Consider the following 25087-nt stretch of genomic DNA (forward strand, 5'->3'; position numbering starts at 1 on the left):
AGTACTCACATAAGGAGTCCAGGAACTTATCCTTCACTAAAAAGCTGCTGATTGTGGTAATAACAGAATCCACTTCTCTCAACCCAAAGAATGTCATTGCACAATCCCTCATCACCTTTGTCACAATTTTCTATCCATTAAACCTGAACTTTGGGATGCTAGTTAGACTGAAGACAAAACTTCTATTATACACTCACTGGTCACTTTATTAGGTACACCTGTTCAACTGCTTGGTAACACAAATTGCTAATCAACCAATCACGTGGCAGCAACTCAATGCATTTAGGCATCTAGATGTGGTGAAGACAACTTGCTGAAGTTCAAACAGAGCATCAGAATGGGGAAGAAAGAAGATTTAAAGTGGTTGTAAACTAGAGGTCGACCGATATGGGTTTTTCTCTGGCCGATGCCGATGCCGATATTTAGAAATCATGGCGGCCGATAGCCGATATATGATGCCGATTTTTTTGGGCCGATATGTTAGGCCGATTTTATTTTATTTATTTATTTTTAATCCCCCTTGATCTAAACACACCTTTCCCACTGGGGCGTTTTTTAAGGCGCTTTTGGCCTAAAAATAGCGCCTGTAAAGTGCCTGCAAAATGGCTCCCTTGCAGTCTGTGTGAAAGACAGAGTGCTTTCACACTGAGGCGATGCGCTGGCAGGATCTTAAAAAAAAAAGTCCTGCAAGCAGCACGTTTGGAGTGGTGTATACCGCTCCTCCACCACTCCTGCCCATTGATATGAATGGGCACCACTGCCGAAACGCATGTAATGCGATTTGGCAGCAGTGCTTCATGGGCGCATTTAACCTCTTCCTTGGCTGCTAGCTGGGTTATATGCGCCCCACTAGCAGCCAAATAGCACCGCTAAAATGATGGTAAAGAGCCGCTAAAACTTGCGTTTTACCATCAACGCCTGCCCGCTCCAGTGTGAAAGCAGCCTTCATAAGTGATATAGAAAATTTCTTACACTTAAACATTTATTAAACAAAACAAACCTCCAATCAGTTTACTTGTATGTATGATCTAGATTAAAAAAAAAAAAACCTATATATTAAATAAAAAACGGGTAGTCAAAACTTTTGGACAAAAAAAAAAAAAAAAATGGGCTAACTTTACTGTTTTTATTTTATTTTTTAAATGGTGTATTTTTTTCCCAAAAAAATGCATTTGAAAGACCTCTGTGCAAATGCCGTGTGACATAAAATATTGCAACAACCGCTATTTTATTCCCTAGGATCTCTGCTAAAAAAATATATATAATTTTTGGGGGGTCTAAGTGATTTTCTGGCAGAAAATACAGGATTTTTACTTGTAAGCAACAAGTGTCAGAAAAGATTTAGTCTTTAAATGGTTAAACTGAGAACTTCTACACACTGAGATGACTTCATTCATTCAGTGTAAACATTGTATCATTTAGTTCTTTTCTTGGCAGTCTGCCCAGAGAGGAGGAAAGTGTTGCTATGACGACTCAGCAACTCACACTGACTTCTTACAGAAGTCATTTCAAAGTCCCGCTGTAGAATCGGCTTTTTATCAGCACAATCGGCCGATGCCGATTATTTAAAAAACGGCAAATATCGGCCGATATATCAGTCGACCTCTATTGTAAACCCCGTTGCACCACTTTTACCTACAAGTAAACTGATGTCGCTGGCCGGAGCGGTGTACGAGGACTTCGATCCAAGGCAAGTCATTCACAATGACCTAGTATGCGATACATACTAGCTCATTATGCCTTTGTCTTGCAGGGTTTACAACCACTTTAAGGATGCTTCTGAAATAGCTGACTTCATCCACCTTGCCATAGTGTTTTTAGAAACCTTTTTACCTTTGTTTGGACCTGCGAATAATACAAACAGGTTTGTGGCGGATCGCCATTCTTTGGTGCGCTCTATATATGCAATCATGCATCGTCTGACGTCTATTTTTGTTGAACCCGGCTTCCTTGTCATTAATAGGGTCCACAGAAAGACGGGGATTATGATGTCTTCTGACCGATGGAAGTTAGAAGGAACTTTGGGGAGTAAGGCATGATCCAGTGAAAGGGTAATCTTGCCCTGAGAAATGACACAATAGGGTTCAACCATTGAGAGGGCCTGAATTTTGCCAACTCTTCCAGCAGATAACAGTGCCACTAAAAGAACCTTTTTTTAAATTAGAAGTCTCATGTGTAAATCTTCTAGAGGTTCAGAAGGTACTTTACAAAAACTTTGCACGACCGTAGATAAGTCCCAAGGAGGGAAACTTATTAGAGATGAGGGCTTTCCTACAACTTATGGCTGTGATAAATCTCTTGATTAAGGGTTCTTCTATTAGACTATGATCTAGGAAGCTAGATAGCACCCTCAAGGTACAGGTGTCGGCACTAATTGCCAAATTCAGGTCTGTCCCAGCTTTGAGAAAATCTAGAACCGCTGGAAACATAGGCCCTAAAACTGTTAATTGTACGCTGGGCCTCGAATTTCTTCCAGATCTTATTGTATATAGCATTAGTGGATGGTTTCCAGCTACTAAGAATATTGTTTATTATGTTTGTCGATAGCCCTTTTTATTCTAAAAGCTCCCTTTCAGGAGCCAGGCCATCAGAGATATATGGTTCACCTCTGGATGATTCACCGACCCTTGATATACGAGATCTGGCCTGCAGGGAAGCTTCCAGGGATCCTTGGTGCCGAGTTTTAGTAGCGCTGAGAACCATGCTCTCTTTGGCCAGAATGGAGCAATGAGAATTATTTTCCGAATGATTTTCGATAGGAGTGCAAACGGTAGAAATGCATATACCAGGTTTGCGTTCCAAAGTTGGGATAGGGCATCTAGACCCTTACTGGAGGGGTTTCTTCTGGAGAGAGAAGAATTGGTCCATTTTCCTGTTCTCTATCGTAGTGAAAAGGTCTATTTGGGGAACTCCCCATTCCACCACTATTTGATCAAACACTTTTTGACGTAAACACCACTCAGTTTGAGACAGAGTCTCCCTGCTTAGGGCATCTGCCAAGGAGTTTAAAGTGGTTGTAAACTCTCCCCCACAACTTTGTCCCATGTAAATCAGCATAAAAAACCCAAATGAACACTGCTTGTAGACATCTCCTTACTTGCATAGTATTGTTGTAATCCTTTTTGTTCTTTAGATTGAGGTCACTGAGCATGCCCAGATCTCCCCTGATTTACTGCACACTCTCTATGTCTTATCCATCTGTTATCAAGACTTCCTACGGCACACAGCACTGAAATCCCAGGAGGCTGCATAATCACTCACAGCTTCCTCTTACACCCCATGTGACATCACATGCAGTGTTAACCTGGCCATTACGGCAGTCTTATCAGCTGAAGCCGATAAGACTGGCATAGGCAAACAGACAACTGGCAAATAAATAAATACTATGAAATAAAACAAGTCAGCTATGAACAGGGAAGCAGGGTTGCCATAGAAATGTTGGATTGAGAAGAAGGCTTGGTTAACAGTACAGAAAGTGCTCAATGTAAGGGCGGAAATGCAGTCTACCGTGGACTCAACAATACTTAAGATGGCGCTGGCTAACCCCTGGAAACAAGTTTTTTAAAGTTTACTGTTTAAAGTTTCTATAAACAGTAAGTAATATGTGATTTGGGCTGGATTACAGTGGCTATAGTTTGATAATTACTTATTATAATGGACTAAATGAAAAGAAGCATCAGAGCGGGAGAGTTTACTTCCTGTTTAATTCTCCTAATTCCCCTTTTAAAATGTACTGAAGACAGGGATAGCAGATTTACTTCTGCCCACCCTGGAATCTCTTCCGCTATACTCCAAAAGCCTGCTACTTTTGTACCTCCCTGCTTGTTGATATAACTTACTGAAGTGACATTGTCTAAAAAGGACTTGCACACGCTTTCCTATCATGACACGGCCAAAAGCTTCTAAAGCCATTTGAACAGCTTTCAATTCTCTCGCATTAGAAGAGAGGCGGGCCATTTGTCTGTTCCAGACTCACTGGGTCATCTGTTTTCCCCGAGTGGGCTCCCCACCCCCGACCACGTGCATCCGTAGTGACTGTTACCAAATGGTGTTGTGCCCAAAGTCACCCTGCAGAGAGGTTTTCCGAGTTCAACCACCACCTGATTGATAGCATAGATTTCTGAGGGATTTTAGCCCGGTTTGGGAGAGAATCCTTCATTCCGTCCCAGATGGAGAGCATGAAAGACAAAAGTGCTCTCATATGAAACTGGGCCCATTGCACCCCTGGGATGGCTGTTATCAACCCGAGAATCCCCATCATGTTCTGGATTGAGAGCTCAGGATTTTTACAGGAGGTCGCCCACCTCTAAAATCAAAGTAAAAGATTATTCTTCCGTAAGAAAAATCTTTGTTAAAGTTGCATTTATTATATAACCCAGGAATACTATTTTTTTTTTGAGTAGGGATGAGTAGGGACTTCTTCCGATTCACCAGCCATACCAGGTATCGGAGGTGTTTGATTGTCCTGGTCATTTTCTGTTCCACCTCTTTTGCCGAATCTACAAATATCAGCAGATCATCCAAGTAAGGGATTATTTGGATCCCCTCCGATCTCAGAATTTGCGGTGCTTCTGCCAGAACTTTCATGAAAACGCACAGTACTGATGCTAGCCCGAACGGCAGGGAATTGAACTGGAAGTACAGAATTATGTATTTGTTCTTCACCGCAAATCAGATAGATATTTTCTGGACTCCATCCGAATGGGGATGTGAAGGTACGTCTCTTATATCCAGTGAGGCCATGAAGACTCCCAGGGGGTTAACTACCTGTGCTAGGTGGGAGGAGCCTCTCTCTGTAAGCTATCCTGGAAGATGACTTGGAAAAATCCGCAGGGTGTGATGTGTAAAACGCGCATAAAATAACTGATGTCTCTGCACCATGGTGTGAATGAGGCCTTAAAGTGGAAGTAAACCCTCCTATCCTTATCAGCCACGGAAGCTGCCATCTTAGCCTCTGTTTGATCAGCAAACGCCATGATGCTGCACGTGATCAGTTATGACACCAGCCATTTGAAGTTTGAACGCTTGGTTGACAGCATAAGCAAATGGGACAGTTAAGAATGCAACTTTTTTGGAACTGTTAAATTGATGGGTTTAGTTCCACTTTAAGGCTCCTTTTACACGGGGTGGAGACGGCCTGCGATTCACTTGCTCAGCAGCAGATCTTCCTGCTGAGCAGGTAGATGACAGGTCCGTGTCTGCTCCACTGATGCAGAGCTGACACGGACACAGCCGCTCTCCTCAATGGGCGGTCAGATATAAATGGACCGCCAGCCTGTTTACACCCGACTGCCACCCAATCTGATCCATTGGATGGAAGAGGAACAAATCCCCATCTGTTTTTAGTGGATAGGTTTGGATGTAGGCAGGCGTAAATGAACACACATCTAAGAATTGGTAAATTGCTAAATCATAGGAGGAGAATGGAGGGTTCCAATAAAGTCCACATGAAAAATGTACAGGCAGACCCAATCGGAACATTCGTGTGAAAAGGGCCTTAGATGTAATTTCCCTTTTTGAGCATCTGACCAAAAATGACATTTTTGTTGCAGGGGATGCTCAAAATCTGACTATTCAATTGCATTTTACAGAAAATTACAGCACTGCAGATTGAATGTTATTAACAATTAACTCAATTACAATATGACTTGTGTTGCAATTGTATACCCCATATATTTTGTTTGCTTTTGCAATTTTTACCCTTTAACCAGTTCCCAACCACGTCATGCAGATATACTGCGGCAGAATGGCTCCCCTGGGCGAAATCCCGTATGCTTATGTCCTTCCCTTTTTCGGCCATCAGAGGGCACGCACAGCGGAGCAGGGGACCCGATGCGCATGGCCGGCGGGAGCGATCGCGTGGTAAAATCTTCCAGGGCTGAAGTGGTTAATGTGGTTGTAAACCCTGTACTACCACTTTTACCTACAGGTAAGCCAATAATAAGGCTTACCTGTAGGTACTGTGAATATCTCCTAAACTTGCACCTAAAGCCACCAGAGGGTGCGTGCTGCATGGCGGGGGACCTGATGCGCGTGGCTAGCGGGCGCGATCACGTGCAACAGCACGGTGATGTAGCCGTGCTGTGACGTTGTCGCGGCTCCAGCCAATCCAAGCCAAGCCGGAGCCTGCAAACCCAGAAATAACTTCGGAAGACATGACGCCGGTCACAGCAGTGTACGGGGACCACTGCAACAGCTTTGATCCAAGGTAGGCATTTCATATAGAGCTAGTATGTGACGCATACAGTATCTCACAAAAATGAGTACACCCCTCACATTTTTGTAATTTTTTTTATATTTTCATGCAACAACCCTGAAGAAATGACACTTTGCTACAATGTAAAGCAGTGAGTGTACAGCTTGTATAACAGTGTAAATTTGCTGTCCCCTCAAAATAATTCAACACACAGCCATTATTGTCTAAACCGCTGGCAACAAAAGTGAGTACACCCCTAAGCGAAAAGGTCTAAATTGGGTCCAAAGCAGGGTGGAAAAAAATTTTTTTTACATTTTTTTTTTTTTTGAGGGGGGATTTTTATCAAAATGTATTTTATTAAAATGCTTTTGGAGTAAAAATCTATCTAAAACATAGCTTTCTATTTAGGATACATTAATAATTTTAGTTTATTTAGCATGAAATAAAGCTTAGCTATGTAGCATGAGCCTGTATATTCTGCAATATTTAATTTTTGGTACCGTATTTTTCGGACTATAAGGCGCACGTAAAAGCCTAAATTTTCTCCCAAAAACGACCGTGCGCCTTATAATCCGGTGCGCCTTATATATGACCTGTTGACATCGCTGGAGTTCTTTGTTAACAGTATCTGTCAGATGGGCGCGCATGGAGTCACAGATCAATAGGGATGGAGATTCGTGGAAAAAGCCACCCGGTCTCTTGACGTTAACCTTCGGACTATAAGGCGCACGTAAAAGCCTAAATTTTCTCACAAAATCGACCGTGCGCCTTATATATATGGAAATATCCATTTTATCAGCCGGTCGTTGCTAGTGCGCCTTATAATCCGGTGCGCCTTATAGTCCGATGCGCCTTATATATGGAAATATCCATTTTATCAGCCGGTCGTTGCTAGTGCGCCTTATAATCCGGTGCGCCTTATAGTCCGAAAAATACGGTACTCATTCAATGAATCCAAGCTCTGCAAGCTGAGATAACGCACTGCATTGATACATTCACACAATTTCACAGTAACCATGAGATAAAACATAGTTCAGGAATATTCTCTTTTCCCATTGTTTTGAAAATCTTTGTACACTAAAAACGGTATGATTGAATTGTTTCTGATATTGCTGTTTTACTAACCTGACAGCTTATTATTCTAAATCGGAAATTTTTCACTTTGTTTGCAAATAAAGATTCTTTCTAACTACCAGCAAGAATAAGTCCTTACATTTAAAGAGCACCTGTCATTTCAGATCCATCTGAAAAATTCATCCGTCAGCGGGCATCCACTCATCTGCTGCTGCCACGTTCCTCATCTTGTGTCACTGTAGCTGTAGCATCACCAGCTATCCCATTAAAGTGAATGAAACTGTCGGTGAATCAACAGCGGGGTCAGAGGAAGAGCCACTGCAGGACAGAGATGACAGTTGCTCTTTAAAAATTATGATTTAAATCAAGCCTTTTTACTAGGGATTTAAATCAAATCCACCCTGGTAAAAAAAGTGGCAATATTTTGTGTGGCCACCATTATTTCCCAGCACTGCCTTAACCCTCTTGGGCGTGGAGTTCACCAGAGCTTCACAGGTTGCCACTGGAGTCCTCTTCCCCTTCTCCATGATGACATCACAGAGCTGGTGGATGTTAGAGACCTTGCGCTCCTCCAACTTCCATTTGAAGATGCCCCACAGATGCTCAATAGGGTTTAGGTCTGGAGACATGCTTGGCCAGTCCATCACCTTTATCCTCAGCTTCTTTAGCAAGGCAGTGGTCATCTTGGAGGTGTGTTTGGGGTTGTTATGCTGGAATACTGCCCTGCGGCCCAGTCTCTAGAGAGAGGGGCTCATGCTCCGCTTCAGCATGTCACAGTCCATGTTGGCATTCATGGTTCTCTCAATGAACTGTAGCTACCCAGTGCCGGCAGCACTCATGCAGCCCCAGACCATGACACTCCCACCACTATGCTTGTCTGTAGGCAAAACACACTTGTCTTTGTACTCCTCACCTGGTTGCCGTCACACATGCTTGACACCATCTGAACTAGAGGTCGACCGATATAATCGGCCAATATTTAGCGTCTTTTTAATTAATCGGCATCGGCCGATTGTGCTGTTAAAAAAGGCTGATTATATCTTCAGCGCGACTTGCAAATGACTTCTGTAATAGAAGTCAATGCAAGTTGCCTGAAGACTGGTTTCCTCTCTGGGCAGAAAAGAGTAAAGAGATACAATGTTTACACTTCTGAATTAATTCAAGGCTGTGTGTATAGTTCTCAGTTTAACCATGTAAAGACTAAATCTTTTCTGACACTTGATGCTTACAAATAAAAATCCTGTATTTTCTGCTAGAAAATCACTTAGAACCCCCAAAAATTATATATATATTTTTAGCAGAGATCCTAGGGAATAAAATAGCGGTTGTTGCAATATTTTATGTCACACGGTATTTGGGCAGTGGTCTTTCAAACGCAATTTTTTTTGGGAAAAAAATACACTAATGATTTAAAAGTTAGCCCATTTTTTTCATCCAAAAGTTTTGATTACCTGTTTTTGTGTATTTAATAATATATATAAAAAAAATTGAAAGTGAACTGATTGGACGTTTGCTTTGTTTAATAAATGTTTAAATGTAAGAGATTTTCTGTATTACTTAAGGCTGCTTTCACACTGGAGCAGGCAGGCGTTGACGGTAAAACGCTGCCAGTTTTAGCGGCACTTTACCATCATTTTAGCGACGCTATTCAGCTGCTAGCAGGGCACTTATAATCCAGCTAGCGGCGGCGGAAGGGGTTAAATGTGCCCATGAAGTGCCGCTACCAAATCGCATTGCAAGCGCTTCGGCAGTGGTGCCCATTCATTTCAATGGGCAGGAGTGGTGGAGGAGCGGTAAACACCACTCCAAAGATGCTGCTTGCAGGACTTTTTTTTTTTTTAACATCCTGCCAACGCATCGCCTCGGTGTGAAAGCACTCGGGCATTCATACAGACTGCAGGGGAGCCGTTTTGCAGGCACTTTACAGGTGCTATTTTTAGCCCAAAAGCGCCTGAAAAAACGCCCCAGTGTGAAAGGTGTCTAACTGTTAGATTTTATGAGATGAAGGGGAAAAAAAAAAAAAAAAAAAGGAAAAAAAAAGAAAATCGGCCTAACATATCGGCCCAAAAAACTTGGCATCATTTATCGGCCAGCGGCCGCGCCACTTTCTAAATATCGGCCAGAGAAAAACCCATATCGGTCGACCTCTAATCTGAGCCAAATACGTTTATCTTGGTCTCAGCAGACCACAGGACGTGGTTCCAGTAATCCATGTCTTTAGTCTGCTTGTCTTCAAACTGTTTGCGGGCTTTCTTGTGAATCATCTTTAGAAGAGGCTTCCTTCTGGGACAACAGCCATGGAGACCAATTTCATGCAGTGTGTGGTCTGAGCACTGACAGGAAGACCCCCTACACCTTCAACTTCTGCAGCCACGCTGGTAGCACTCATAGGTCTATTTCCCAAAGACATCTTCTGGATATGAAACTAAGCACATGCACTCAACGTCTTTGGTCAACCATGGCAAGGCCTTTTCTGAGTGGAACTTGTCCTGTTAAACCGCTATATGGTCTATATGGGCCACGGTGCTGCAGCTCAGTTTCAAGATCTTGGCAATCTTCTTATAGTCTAGACCAGGGATATGCAATTAGCGGACCTCCAGCTGTTGCAGAACTACAAGTCCCATGAGGCATAGCAAGACTGACAGCCACAAGCATGACACCCAGAGGCAGAGGCATGATAGGACTTGTAGTTTTGCAACAGCTGGAGGTCCGCTAATTGCTTATCCCTGGTCTAGACTCTAGGCCAGCTTTATGTAGAGCAACAATTATTTTTCAGATCCTCAAAGAGTTCTTTGCCATGAGGTCCCATGTTGAACTTCCAGTGACCAGTATATGAGAGTGGGAGCTATAACACATCTGAGACCTTGTAACACTGACGAGTCACATGACCCCGGGGAGGGAAAATGGCTAATTGGGCCCCAATTTGGACATTTTCACTTAGGGGTGTACTCACTTTTGTTGCCAGCTGTTTAGACATTAATGGCTGCGTGTTCAGCTATTTTGATAGGACAGCAAATCAACACGGTTATACAAGCTATACACTCACTACTTTACATTGTAGACAAGTGTAATTTCTTCAGTGTTGTCACATGAAAAGATAATAAAATATTTACAAAAATGTGAGGGGTGTACTCATTTTTGTGAGATACTGTACAAGCTCATTATGCCTTTGTCTTGCAGTTTGTTGTTTTTTATTTTGGGGGGGGGGGGGGGGGGGGTTGAGCATTTGCAATCACTTTAAAGTCAAGTGACCATTCTGAAAAAGGTTTTAAAAAAAAAATATTTAAAAATGATTTACATTGAGATTTATTAGTAACCATACGCCGGAAGCACAAGAGCAACGTCAGGCAATATTTATAAGACGGGTGACTGGATTTCTTTGCTTCTACCATAACTTTCTAAAGAGAGGAACTCTATTTTTCTGTGGATAAAACATTCAAAGTGCCAGCCATTTCCCCTGGCACAGCGTACAACGTGGACTTCTACCATCACTGCAATAGATCCTTCAATATCCTGTACTAAATACAAGTTCATCACTTTACTGTCCAGCCTCACATTAATAAATAATTGTTCTTCTCATAAAATAGTTTGATACGGAAAACCGGAATGACAACTAAAGGCAATGCAAGGAGAAGGAGCAAAGCAGAAAGAGAATGGGGGGAGGGGGGGGGGGGGGGGGTTGGCATACTGTAGATGTAGCTGTGATGGAAAAGACAGGGGGAGGTTGGCGTATTGGTAATCATATTACCAGCTTGTGTGCTTATTACATTCAGACAAGTTTTATCACAAGAGATTTTTCTTATCGTGAAGCATTCTTCACTAGCGGGTCAATATTTACTGCATCAGCAAAAAAAAAAAAGAAATCAGTCTCTTTATAACCAGAATTATCCTTAAAGCCGCACAAAGAATCAGCTGACCCCATTGGTTAATCTCATAAGGCATAGAAATAGCAACGCAAACAGTAGAAATCAGTGACCCAGAGAAGCCAGATTACAACTTTCAGCAGTCAGATGTTTGTCGGGGCAATGAAAGATGATTTCTGGTTGGACTGCAGATAAACCCAACAAGAATGTAAGAATATATATTACCATCATTAGATGTGGTGGCTGCCATAGTTTTTTTTTTTTTAATTAGGATTTTTTTTCACTTGATGATCTGGCCAGTAAACACACTTCCTTAGGCTCCTTACATAGGATCAGTCCGCTGGGATCCATCTTTCCATTTTTCAGGCGTATCTGAGCGGGCCACCCATTGACTTCTATGGGCAGGTGGATGCCAGTGGAGACACGGGCATCCGCAGGTAGGTCAAGTGCCCCCCCCCCCCCCCGGAATCAGGGATTGGATCTTAAATCCAGCACCTTTGCGTCGCTATCGGGGTGCGGGTAGCCTGCACCCAGGTGCCACCCACCAATGGGGTGTGTGCTGTCAAGTTCCTCCATCAGTGTAGTGTGACTTTGGGCTCTTTTCCCTGCTCACTCCAGCAGAGAAAAAACTTAACGGCACTGTGACAGGAGAAAGGCGAGCTGCGGGCTATCGGAGGTTTCCCCGCTCACCCTCCCTTTCTCCTGTCAAGGAAAAGAGATGGCAGCTCTTACCAGGTTCCTTGCCCAGCTTCCTGCCTGCTCCATTCCTTTCCTATTGGCCATAACTGAAGGCCAATCAAAAGGAGACTAGGAGAGGAGAGCATCATGAGACATGTAGTCCCAAAGATTGGCAGCTCCATTTTCCACAGGGAGGAGGAGACTACAACTCGATCAAGAGAGAGATTTAGAGACTGCAGCTTGGAAAAAAGCTGAGGGAGAGAGTGCTACAGGGCAAAGAATAAGGAGGTTGGTGGGCAGAAACCAGAGAGAGCCACGCTGCCCAGCACTACCAGAGAGAGCCACGCTGCCCAGCACTACCAGAGAGAGCCACGCTGCCCAGCACTACCAGAGAGAGCCACGCTGCCCAGCACTACCAGAGAGAGCCACGCTGCCCAGCACTACCAGAGAGAGCCACGCTGCCCAGCACTACCAGAGAGAAAGACTGAACCACTACCAGGGTACAGACATGCTACACTATTGACTAGAGTCACCCCCTGGGGAACCCAGAGTGAGCAATTGTCCAGCTGGAGGGATCACTGCTGTCGTTTCGCTGGGTCTGGTAAGAGGGTCTGTTGGCCATTATCCATTACTTATCCTGGGGATGGTACTACGTCTGCAGTCTCTGACCATGATAATGTGATAATTACATTGTCGAAAAGAGGCAGTGCATGGTTGACCCTAAAAATGATGCCCCCCCCCCCTGAAAAAAGTTCTGAGGATGCCCACGAGTGGAGATGTGTCCGCTGACACCCGTCTGCCATCTGATGTGACAAGATCCACTCAAAACAAGGCTGATGGCGATATGTGCACCGCCTCGCATGACAGGAGGGTTCTAAGTAATTTGAAACCAACAAATGTCAGAAAAGGGTTTAGTGTTAAGTGGTTAAACTTTTTTCACTTACACTCAAAGTCTATTCCATTGAAAAATTGTTACAATGTTTATACTTAAGTTCAACTGATAAAGAACGTTTCGATTCTTGGCAGACTGCCCAGTTTTTCTCTCTTCCTTACTTTTGATGGCTGTGGCTTCAGAAGAGCAGAGAGAATTCTTTGCATAGAAAGAATTGTGAAACACTTTAGTCAAGATCACGATAACGATTGACGATTAACCACTTACCGCTTACTGGCCACTTAAACACCCTTCCTGCCCAGACCAATTTTCAGCTTTTGGCGCTCTCACATTTTGAATGACAATTACTCAGTCATGCAACACTGTACCCAAATGAATTTTTTGTCCTTTTTTCCCACAAATAGAGCTTTCCTTTGGTGGTATTTGATCACCTCTGAGGTTTTTATTTTTTGCGCTATAAATGAAAAAAGACCGAAAATTAAAAAAAAAAAAAACGCATATTTCTTTGTTTCTGTGACAGAATTATGCAAATTATTAATTTTTCTTCATAAATTCTGGCCACAATTTATACTGCTACATATCTTTTGGTAAAAATAACCCAAATTAGTGGATATTATTTGGTCTTTGTGAAAGTTAGAGAGTCTACAAGCTGTGGTGCGAATCGCACAAAATTGATCACATCTGATGTACTGGTGGCCTATCTCGCTTCTTGTGACCCGAACAAGTCAGGAAAGTACAAATACCCCCCAAATGACCCCTTTTTGGAAAGAAGACATTCCAAGGTATTTAGTAAGAGGCATAGTGAGCTTTTTGATGTTGTCATTTTTTTCCCACAATTCTTTGCAAATTTAAGATTTTTCATTTTTTTTTTTTTCACAAAATTGTCATTGTAATAGGTTATTTCTCTCACTTGGCATGTGTATACCACAAATGACACCCCCCAAAAAATTCTGCTACTCCTCCTGAGTATTACAATACCACATGTGTCACAGCCTGGCCACATAGAGAGGCCCAACATGCAGGTAGCACCATCATGTGTTCTAGGAACATAAATTACACATCTAACTTGTTGACTATTTATTACACTTTTGAAGCACCAGGACAATGACACGCGACACTGATGACAGATGGCACTGATACGTGGCAATGATGACACGTGCCACCGATGACAGATGGCACTGATAAGTGGCATTGATGACACGTGACACTGACCGGTGGCACTGATGACAAATGGCACTGGGGACAGATGGCACTGGGGACAGATGGCACTGGGGACAGATGGCACTTTTTTTTTTTTTACTTTTTTTTTTTTTTTTTTCACTGACGGCCGCTGCAGCCGTTCATCTCTCCCCTCTCACACTGTCTGTGTGAGCAGGGAGAGCGGCGCTGAGAGATGATCTCATATGTTTACATATGAGATCATCTCCCATTGGACACGCCGATTGCGCTGTAAACGGCTGCTGTGATTGCCCGTTTACAGCGATCTGTGTTTGCCTGTCCCCTGGGGACACAGCAAACACAGTACTTCCCCGATGCGCGCCCGCGGCGGCGCGCATTGCGGAAGTAAACATTAGGACGTCCAGGGACGGCCTCCCGGACGAAAGCGCCTGCTCTACGGCCGTCATTCGGGCACGAGATGGTTAATTGTGCAGTTCTACTATCCAGGCTTATTAACTAAAACTATGCAATGACAGTAGTATTGTGTCTCTTAAAAGTAGAAGTAAAATTCCTTTACTAACGTTTACCTATAGGTAAGCCAATAATAAGGCTTACCTATAAGTAGTGTAAATATCTCCTAAACATGCACCATTTAGGACAGGGATATGCAATTAGTGGACCTCCAGCTGTTGCAGAACTACAAGTCCCATGAGGCATTGTAAGACTGACAGCCGCAAGCATGACACCCAGAGGCAGAGCATGACGGGACTTGTAGTTTTGCAACAGCTGGAGGTCCGCTAATTGCATATCCCTGATTTAGGAGACATTCACATGACATGCAGCCAGTGAATCACTGGCACAAGCGCTCTGAAGGAACTGCAACCTGTGCCATTTCTTCAGGGCTCTGTGCCGGGAGCGGAAGCTCCCACGCGCATGCGCAGGAGTGACATTATCGCAGCTCTGTCCAATCACAGAGCTGGACCCGGAAGCAAGGCGGTGAAGATGGAAGCGGCTCTGGAACAGTATACTAGCACATAGTGACTTTACCTTGCAGGAAAACAAAATTAAAAAAATTCCAGTGGTATACAACTGGGTTCACACCAGTGCGAATTGGATGAGGGTTTTTTCACATAGCAGGAGAATGTGACTGGCTCTTTATGGAGCCGGCTCACACATCTCCACAGCGGATCCGGTGCGAATTTCACAGGATTCCTGTGTGTCTTCTGGTCCGTTATAGGTTTGAATTCAACCCAAAATTCAGGCTGAAATCACACCTGAACTATAAATGGAGACGCACCGGACACCTGCGGTGGGAATCCAGCCTAGGCCGGCCATAGATGGTTTATCAGGGACTGGCTGAGTGTCAATTCATCCATGGGCAGGGCGGCTGTACCCAGGTCGATCGACTTGGGTACAACCAGCATGAAAGATTTTTTGGCATACAGTGCATCCGGAAAGTATTCACAGCGCTTCACTTTTTCCACATTTTGTTATGTTACAGCCTTATTCCAAAATTACTCAAAATTCTATGAACTCCCCCCCACCCCCCCATAATGACAACATGAAAGAAATCCATTTCAAATCACTCACAGCGCCGGAGCCGCGAACCCGGAAGACACGCCGAGGGCAAAATGTCAGCTCCCTTGGCGTGGACGGGGATTAGATACCGACGCCTCCTTCAAAGGGGAGTATTTCATAATGAGGTAGTATGCGGTGCATACTACCTCACTGTGCCTTTGCCTTGCAGGTTTTTTTTTTTCTACGGGCATACAACTGCTTTAAGTTGGCCATACAAGGAGCAACACGATCAATTAGCATGTATATAAAAAGTCTGTAGGCTGCCATGGCCAGCTTTTTGACATGCCAATCACCTGTCTCTGGCTTTACTACTTTCTGAGTCAATGACCAGGCATAAGCAGGCAACATATAAAGTCAGAACTCCACACTGGGCACCCACTCCAGCCAAGCAGGCAGCATTTTCAGGTCAGAATTGGCAGCCTTCGTAATTCTCCCTATACAAGTTCTCAAGAATCCAGACATGTCCATATCACAAAGGAAGCCTATAAATAAGGAATGCCATGACTTCTGAAGATGCTAGTTTCCTGGCTGTGATGCTCATCCACTGGCTGCAATTCTCTCACAGTTATTAAGCTGGAACAAGCATGCAGTAACCAAGATCAGAACTTCCCATCTACCTGCCAGATCCAGGCCAGTGACTCCTGGAGCCGGATGATCAGTCCAGGTTTACATTAAACACCAGCAAAGTGTCTCCGGCTCTGACAAGCACAATCCTGAACACATCTAGGAGGTAATATCAGAGCACAAGATTTTATTATCCCTTCTGTCACCATTGCTTTTTGACACCTATTGCGTCACATTGCATTGAGCAGCTTTGAAATCGTTCTACTTCAGTGTGACTTCATAGCCAACGATCAGTGCGATTTCACATGCGGCTTTCCAACATCTGTGCGACTTCATGCCCATATGTCAATGCAAGTCGTGCATGAAAATCGCCAGGAATAATGCAGGAACCTTAAAAAAAAAAAAAGTCGGAATCGCACCCATATAAACGGATCCATAGCCAGAAATAAGGTGCGACTTGTCATGGGACTTTCATCGGTTAAATCACATAAGAAGCAGCAGAAGTAGCACCGGTGTGAACGGGGGCTTAAAGTGATTGTAAACGATCCCCTTGTAAAACAACTCATTCATTAAAATAGAAACGAAAGACAAAACATTTATGTAGTGATATAAAAAAAATTATAAAATACTTTTCTCCCTTTTTTTTTTTTTTTTAATTTAGAAGTCATCACATTCCCTCTGTTCTCAGCTGCATAAGAGCTAGGAGAGGAGAAGAAGCAGTGCACTGAGCTTACCAGTCAATGGCTGTGCGGGGGGGTGTCAGGACAAGTGTGATCATTAGGAGGAGACCAGGCTAAGTTCCCAGCATAGCTAGAGAACTGACCTCAGTGTGATCCCCTGCTTAGTGTGGTCAGTTTTTAATAGGAAAGCAGAAGGACTGGCAGGAACACCAGGGAGGACTTCCGTGGAATTTGAACTGCCGATTTCATTGCGGCTTGTGACTTCATTTAACAAAAGTCTATGGCAGTCGCAACAAAATTGGTAAAAAGTAGTGCAGTAACCTTTCATTATTGCTGCGACATGATTCACAGTGATATGAACGGTTCTATTGCTGACAATAGGGTGCAGCTTGTCATGCGATTTGACAGATCAAAATTGCATGACAAGTTGCAGCAGTGTGAACAAGGGGGGGGGGGGGGGCTACAGATCACTGTATACTCTAAAGGTGGCCATACACTTACTAGATAAACGATCAGCGTCTTCACTAATCAATCACTCTTGATATAAATAATCAATCAATAGCCTTTTCGATTGCTGTGACACACAATGCCGCTGATTTGTATCAATAGTTGGAAAACACAAATGTTATCAATCTCATCTCCGATTTCACCGTACAATCTCGTAACCCAACAGACCAAAGCATGATCAGATTCCTGGATAAAGCATGTCGGTGTTGCTCATACAACACAATCGATCATTTTCCACCCTGGCTGATGGACTCAGTTTAGTTACAGTGCATGGAAACAATCACCTTGCAAAACAACCCATTCAGGTTAAAATAGAAATATAAGGTAAACATTTTTGTATAGAAAACAAAACAAAATCAAATACTGTATTCCCCTTTTTAGAAGTGATCACATTCCCTCTGTTCTCAGCAGCACAAGAGCTGGGAGAGGAGAAGCAACAGCACACTGAGCTTCCAGTCAATGGCTGTGCAGGAGGAGGCATGGCAGGACAAGTCTGATTATTGTAGAAGAATATACAGAGTTCCCAGCATAGCTAGAGAACTGACCATAATGTGCTCTCCTGCTTAGTGTGGTCAGTTTTTAATAGGAAAGCAGAGGGACTGGCAGGAACACCAGGGATGTCACGCAATGGAAGCAATACAAAGCGAACAGGAGACTTCCTCATACAAGTACATGGTACAGAAGGAGCATAAAGTGTTGGGGTAACAAATGCTTTAAATGCGATCTAGATGGAGTCTAAATTGATTGGAAGGAAGTTCTGCCAATTAGATTGCTTTGACTGAATCACGTGTCAATTGGATGACAAACGATGTGTATGTGGCCACCATTACAGGCCAAATACATATGTAATATGAGGATCTACTTAAACTACCCGACCGTCCATATCCAATCAGGCAGAGCCTTTCACTACACTCATGTTGGTAGATACGGGTCCCCATACACCTTACAATCTGACAGTACAGGCAACTTTAGAGTTACCAAAGCCACGTAATGGGGGGGGGGGGGGCTTGGGGGAGGGTCTGCCTAAACCAGACAATCAGCCAATCAGGCGGGCCCTTGTACTACATTGATGTTGGTAGAACAAAGTGCTGGTTCACAGGAATGGTTTCTTGAGTCGCATGACAAGACAAAACGCATTATCTCCAATGGTGCCAATCTCATCAACGCCGCTCTGCACGGGCAACACTGGAAAAGGTCCCTAGACTACTTTGCTGAGATTTGGCCCCCAAGAATATGTAAAGACGCACTACATAATCACATGCATGAGAGTGTGATCGCACCATAAAGGAGATTGTACAATCAGATTGTAACGTGTATTGGGCGCTTTATAAAAGCGTACTGTGATCACAAAAGGATTCATCTGAGACTAAAGATGGGCAGAATATCAAGAGTTATACATTTGTCCCAACCAATCACCAGCAACACACAATACCGATACAACCAATCCGGCTCCATACACTCTACAATATCATACAAGAACACTGGGGGAGGTGAAGAAGGCTGGAGCAGCTGTGCATTACAACCAATCAGCTTTTAGCTTCTCCAGTCATCCTTTAAAAGCTTGTATCCGATTGGCTGCCAGGCACATCTGCTCCAGTCTTAGCCCCCCCCTGTATGGTACAGACATCGCCACCAATGAATAGAGAGGTGTGGAGAGGAGGAGCTGTGACTGGTTGCTATGGGTTACCACACTCGGCACATCCCCCCTCCGCTCTCAGGACGTGTGTCCACAGACCGACCTGTGAGCCCCGCACCGCTCTGACATTGCCGTCCGCTCCTAGAGAGCACATGCAGCATCATCCCTCCCCCTCCTCCGTACACCCGGCTACAGACCCCATCCCCCTCATAGAGAGCCCCCCCATACCCCGGCTCCCCTCCCCCATCCATACCCCTATATACACCTATACACATCCTCACCAATATTTACAGCATCGGCCGCGGTCACTCCGCATACGCTCCACACTTCCTGTTGCGTCCCCTCCCCACTACTCTCCGGCCCCCCCTCTCCTCAAAACCACGCCCCCGAGAGGCTGGCCGTCGGAGCAGACTGGGCGGGTGTCCGAGAGCTGATTGGCTGAGACGCCTCCACGTGTGCACTTCGCCCTATGTCTGCCCCGCCCCCCAGGGAGACTGGGACCTTGACTCCTTGGCAACCGCAGACATGGAAACAATGAAAGTGATGCGGTCGGGAGGGAATTGGGGAGAGAGAGGGGCGTGTCCGGGCTGGATGTGTGTGACGGGATCGGAGCGCTGCAGCCCATTCTCCTTCCCTATGGAGTGCGGAGGGAGCTGGAGTGTGTTCTATGGAGGACGGGACACGTGTGCGGGGATCTCCGAGAACATCGCACTCATGTCCCCCTCCACTCCGGCCCTCGCACCCTCCACTCCGGCCCTCGCACCCTCCTCTCCGGCCCTCGCACCCTCCTCTCCGGCCCTCGCACCCTCCTCTCCGGCCCTCGCACCCTCCTCTCCGGCCCTCGCACCCTCCACTCCGGCCCAAGACACTCCTCTCCGGCCCTCGCACCCTCCACTCCGGCCCTCGCACCCTCCACTCCGGCCCTCGCACCCTCCACTCCGGCCCTCGCACCCTCCACTCCGGCCCGCGCACCCTCCTCTCTGGCCCGCGCACCCTCCTCTCCGGCCCTCGCACCCTCCTCTCCGGCCCTCGCACCCTCCTCTCCGGCCCTCGCACCCTCCACCCCGGCCCTCGCACCCTCCACTCCGGCCCAAGACACTCCACTTCGGCCCTCGCACCCTCCTCTCCGGCCCGCGCACCCTCCACTCCGGCCCGCGCACCCTCCACTCCGGCCCTCGCACCCTCCACTCCGGCCCTCGCACCCTCCACTCCGGCCCTCGCACCCTCCACTCCGGCTCGCGCACCCTCCTCTCCGGCCCTCGCACCCTCCACTCCGGCCCAAGACTACTCCACAGCTAGGTTTGTTTAAGTAAGCGCAGTGTTTTGCCTTTTTGCTACTTCAGTACATCAGGTGTATCTCATTTCTTGAGACACTGAGGCTGCATGACTTGCAGCGCGACTGCCTCAGGTGACCTGGACACGACCGTCGCAGCGACTTGCAAAACGACTTCTCTATAGAAGTCAATGCAAGTCGCCCCCAAAGTCCTACAGGAACCTTTTTCTAAGTCAGAGTGACTTGTGTCGCTCCAATTAGAACGGTTCCATTGTACAGAGCGGGACGCGACTTGTCAGGCAGCTAAGTCACCTGACAAGTCGTCCCAGTGTGAACCGACCCTAAGGGTCCTTTCACACGGGACGTATCCATGCTTATCTGCCCCGTGAACATCCGCTTGCTCAGCGGGGATTGCTCCGTCGATCCCAGCTGAGCAGGAAGATGACAGGTCCGTCTCTGCACACTGGGGGATCGGATGAGGACGGACCGCAGAGTCCATCATCACCTGATCCGCTGAGGGATGGAAAAGTAGGTTTTTCCTCCGTCACACTTTTTCGGATCGGAGCAGGTCGTATATCAGCGGTAACATCCGACGCTCCATAGAGGTCTATGGAGCATCCGTTCAGGTCCACCTAAAAAACTGACAGGCGGACCGGAACGGATCGTTGGTGTGAAAGAGGCCTTACAAGTCAGAAAAGTACAAACACCCCCCCAAATGACCCCTTTTTAGAAAGTAGACATTCCAAGGTATTAAGTAAGTAGCATGGTGAGTTTTTTTACGTTTTAATTTTTTCCCACATTCCTTTGAAGAATGAATTATTTTTTGTTTTCATATTATCCGTTTATTTCTCACACACAGCATATGCATACAACAAATTACACCCCAAAATGCATTGTGCTACTCTTCCTGAGTATGGCGATACCACATGTGTGAGACTTTTACACAGCCTGGCCACATACAAAGGCCCAACATTGAAGTGGCACCTTCAGACCTTCTACGAGCATAAATGACACATCTCATTTCTCAACCACCTATTACACTTTTAAAGGCCCTAAAGCACCAGAACAATGGAATTGCCAACAAAATGACCCAATTTTGGAAAGCAAACACCCAAACGTATAATCTATGAGGCATAATGAGTCTTTTGAATGGTTCATTTTTTTCCAGAAGTTTTTGGAAAATGTGGAAAAAAAATTAAAACGCATTTTTTTTTTTTACACAAAGTTGTCAATTTATAAGATATTTCTAACACTTAGCATTTATATAGCAAAAATGACACCTCAAAGTATGGCGATACCACATATGTGAGAATTTTACACAGCCTGGCCACATACAGAGGCCTAGCATTGAAGCAGTACCTTCAGGCGTTCTAGGAGCATAAATTACACATCTAATTTCATTCCTACCAATTACACTTTCGAAGGTCATTGAGCATCAACCCAGTGGAATTACCCACAAAATGAACCCATTTTGGAAAGAAAACACCGCAACGTATATTCTATGAGGCATGGGCGCAGATAGGTAGTCGGGTACTCTGATGGGCTGGAGACAGGTACTCGGGTAACTTGATGAGCTGCAAACAGGTTCTTGGTTACTCTGATGGACTGGTGACAGGTACTCGATTACTCTGATAGGCTGGTGACAGGTACTTGGTTACTCTGATGGGCTGATGACAGGTACTCTGATGGGCTGGTGACAGGTACTCTGATGGGCTGGTGACAGGTACTCTGATGGGCTGGTGACATTTACTCTGATAGGCTACAGATAGGTACTCGGATACTCTGATGGACTGGTATTCGGGTACTATGAAGGGCGGTGACAGGTACTCATATGGACTGTGACAGTTACTTGGGTACTCTGATGGACTGTGACAGGTACTCGGGTACTCTGATGGACAGTGACAGGTACTCGGGTACTCTGATGGACTGTGACAGGTACTCGGGTACTCTGATGGACAGTGACAGGTACTCAGATGAACTGTGACAGGTACTTTGGGTGATGACAGGTCCTCTTTATTGGGGGGGAGGGGTGCAATCAGTGTGTTTGGTGTACACCGCAATCTCCTCCTGGCACACAATCGGTGTGTGAGGAGGAAAACCCAGTAACATCTCATTACCGCGGTTTGTTGACATTTCGTTGTCGACTGTGAAAGGATCACAGCTGATCACGTGATAAACAGCTGCTGGTCAATGGCTGTTTACCAGCGTCGGTGACCAGCAGTGTTCCTGGAAACACGCCGCCACCGACATGCACGCGCTCCAGATCCCGCGTATGGGCCGTGCAAAATGGGGTGGTTCCACCTGTGATCGGCCATGACTTCATCACAGCCGATCACGTGGTAAACAGCCATGCCCAATAGCTAGTAAAAGAGGTAGTGGTGCGCTGTACGATGGTGGAAAATGCCTATCGGTAAGGGCGGTATACTGAATCCACAGTTAAAAAGTGCAGGATAACATTTAGGATAAACTAATATAAATAAGAGCACAATCAAAATATAAACCTATGTGGCATATTAAATAATAATACTTATTGCGGCTAATATATAGTTTAGAACATCAATAAAATAAAAAACAGTAAAAAACGGTGTAGAAATAAACAATATCAATTCCAAAGTGCAGCGTGTTGCGATCACAAAAATAGCATAAATTGCAAGTGCTCTGGTGTGATGCACATAGGCAAACCTTCAAGTATATACAGGAATATAGTGACAAACAATACAGGTGTATTAGACAAATGTCCGTTTCAAGTGCAAAGTGCTGCGATTATTCCTATAATCGCACAAGGTGTTATTCCTTCAACATGGTAATTTGTGAACAATGTGGGAATATTGCGATGGGGAAGGCAGTGGTGCTGGTGATAGAGGATGAATCCTTCGTGGTTCCGTGTATACTGATGATGGGTGTCCCCTTACCTTACCGCTGTAAGGTAACAGCGTGTGTAAAGATCTTTAGGATCCTTTGGCGGAATTTCCCTTTAGTGTGGAGTTCCCAGGTCCTGACAAATGGTGTGGTCCCTTTAAGGGATTTCTCTGGGGTATTGCAGTCAGGGTTCCTCAATGGTATAGCGTGTATGTGGGTTTAAGCAGACATGGAGGAAGGATACTCCATAGTGTAAGATGTTTCAACAGTCAGGTTTATTTATTTAAAAAAATACAAGAATACTCACAAACACAGAGTGTATGTAGACAGTGTACAAACGAGCTGCGGGCTCGGTCTACGTCACTTCCGGTCGCTTAGTTTCCCGACGCGTGTTCGTCACGGGTCACGTGACTTCATCAGGGACCACTGCCTTCCCCATCGCAATATTCCCATCGCAGTAGACCGTTTTTTACTGTTTTTTTTTTTATTGATGTTCTAAACTATATATTAGCCGCAATAAGTATTATTATTTAATATGCCACATAGGTTTATATTTTGATTGTGCTCTTATTTATATTAGTTTATCCTAAATGTTATCCTGCACTTTCTAACTGTGGATTCAGTATACCGCCCTTACCGATAGGCATTTTCCACCATCGTACAGCGCACCACTACCCCTTTTATTCACTATTCCTCTGGGTTCAGACATTTCCCTCCCAGTGTGTGCAGCAGTACACTATCTCCTGTTTTTACCTTGACTTGGCGCAGGAATAATTCCCTTTACTAATTTCCATGCCCAATAGCTGCTCACCCCCCTCGGTGGCGAGCGGTGTCTCTGTGACACGCCGCCACCAAAGGAACAGGGATGCACGTGCATGATCATGCGCATTCCCTGTTTACATAGAGGGACGTCATATGATTCCCTCCCAGAACTAGAGCCGTACCACCTTGCTGTCATATGACAGCCGGCGGGCGGCTAGCGGTTAATCGGCACCAGTGGACATTGATACTGCTGGGCTCTCACTGTGTATAATCACAGTGGGAGTGGGTCACCAGCAGTGCATGTGCCCCAGACCCGGAAGTGTCAGATCATGTGCAAGGTACGTGAACTGACACAGAGCAGCCGCCCTGCCACAGCAAATGTATGTGAGGCGGTCGTTAAGAGGTTAAGGTAAAACACCTTCTGGGTGCAGCTCCCCCCCCCTGACCCCTTAAGGCCCATACACACGATCAGACTTTTTGACAACAAACATGCAAATTAGCTGTTTTGGAGCAACATCCGAACGTGTGTACGCTCCATCGGACAAACTTTTTTGGTTTTCATCAGCCTTTTGTTGGCTGTGCGAACGGACAAACTTTCTGGCAACAAAAGTCCGATGGAGCAAAGTCTGATCGTGTGTACAGAAAACCATAGGACTTTTGTACAAAGTACAAACAGGCATGCTCAGAACCAATGCAAAAGATCAGACAACAATACAGAAGTTGACCAAAGGTGGCGGTAAAGAGCAGAAAAACTACATGATTTGGTGAAAGTTGGCTGAAAAAGTCCTGCTGTGTGTATGCAATACAAGTTCAGGGCCGACGCCCTTTGTACAAAAATCCAAGGAAAAGTTTGTACAAAGTCCTATCGTGTGTATGAGGCTTTATACTTACTTGACCCCCATCTCAGTCCAGAGATGTGCATAAGAGCAGCAGCTCTCCCAGATCTTTCCCCTTATTGGCTCACACAGCCATGGGATCCATTGGCTCCCACTGCTGTCAATCACAGCCAGTGAGCCAATGATGAGAGAGTGGGGGCGGGGCCAAGCCATGCTCTCTGTGTGAATAGGCAATGTCAAATCACAGTACTGCTTGGTAGCATGCCTGCTCCAGTGCCCTCATAGCAAAGGCTTGCTTTTAGGGGCACTTGGCAGGGGACCCAGGAAGAGAAGGATCCAAGCTGCTCTGTGCAAACCATTACACAGAGTAGGTAAGTGTGACATGTTTGTTTAACCATGTTGTATATCATACAAGTTTTGGAAACAATCAACTGTACATCATCTACTAGCTAGCGACTGCTGATTTTATCTCGTTATATACTATAATAGGCCATGAGGACGCTATGTCCTCTGTACAATGGGCTTTAGCAT

General features: G+C 45.3%; 1 protein-coding gene across 1 annotated transcript in view; it reads right to left on the bottom strand.

Moving 5' to 3' along the window:
- SESTD1 (SEC14 and spectrin domain containing 1) overlaps nt 1-19192 on the bottom strand; it is a 228202-nt gene extending 209010 nt beyond the window's left edge. The window contains exon 1 of the mRNA XM_077448108.1: nt 19108-19192. The gene's annotated coding sequence lies outside the window, so the exon portion shown is untranslated. The remainder of the gene's footprint in view (nt 1-19107) is intronic.
- Between the last annotated feature and the right edge of the window lie 5895 nt (nt 19193-25087).

Source organism: Lithobates pipiens, unplaced genomic scaffold (assembly GCF_037356315.1).
Source record: "Lithobates pipiens isolate NorthernLeopardFrog02 unplaced genomic scaffold, aLitPip1_a1.2 Scaffold_22, whole genome shotgun sequence".
In the NCBI taxonomy this organism is placed as follows: domain Eukaryota; kingdom Metazoa; phylum Chordata; class Amphibia; order Anura; family Ranidae; genus Lithobates; species Lithobates pipiens.